Raw genomic sequence first — 759 nt, forward strand, 5'->3', positions numbered from 1 at the left:
TAAGCCTTCGACTCAACTTAAACTAGAAACTAGTCTAAGCCTAGTACCAAATAAAAGACTTCAGCACGTTGAATTGTTGGTTATCTTCAAGCACTTTTAGGCACACGTTGTCCTCATCAAAACCATGACGTTCAAGGAGAGCTTTCCAAAGTGTTCCTCTTGACATGCACACTTTCACTAAACACACACACTTTTACTTTGCCTCATTTTGAAACATAAACACATTTCCGTTTTCCCTCTTTTTGCTCTGCTAGGGTTTCATTCCTTCTTCATTTTTCATTTTCGGTTTGTTATTCCATTGTCATGGAAGGCTAAATTTCTAAAGTAGGTTCCTTTGGTAATGTATCACAACTCTTGAGGTTTTGTTATTAATACATTTTCGGATTCTTTATTATTGATTTCTTCTATGTTAGAAACTGGTTTATGAGTTTATCTTCGCTTAGTTGATTTACTCTCTAGTGCATGAATGTTTAGGTCATGTGAATTTGTTAATCGTTTGATGCTTATGCTGATTTCACTTAATTAGAGGCTTAGGTTTTGGAACTTTGAATTGATTATCGCTTAGTTAATTGATAGTCAATAAATTCGGAAGTTAATGTTTGGAATCTGAAAATTATATTTTGAAACCGAGGATTGAGTTGTGAACAAACAAACAAAAGGGATTTAGCTATTTTATTACATTGCATAACTACTGCTTCAAAGTTTGATTTATGTTCATACTATCCAACAACAAAAACCTCCTTATGTGTGTGTGAGTAT

The sequence above is a fragment of the Lupinus angustifolius genome, chromosome LG11 (assembly GCF_001865875.1).
Source record: "Lupinus angustifolius cultivar Tanjil chromosome LG11, LupAngTanjil_v1.0, whole genome shotgun sequence".
Taxonomy (NCBI): domain Eukaryota; kingdom Viridiplantae; phylum Streptophyta; class Magnoliopsida; order Fabales; family Fabaceae; genus Lupinus; species Lupinus angustifolius.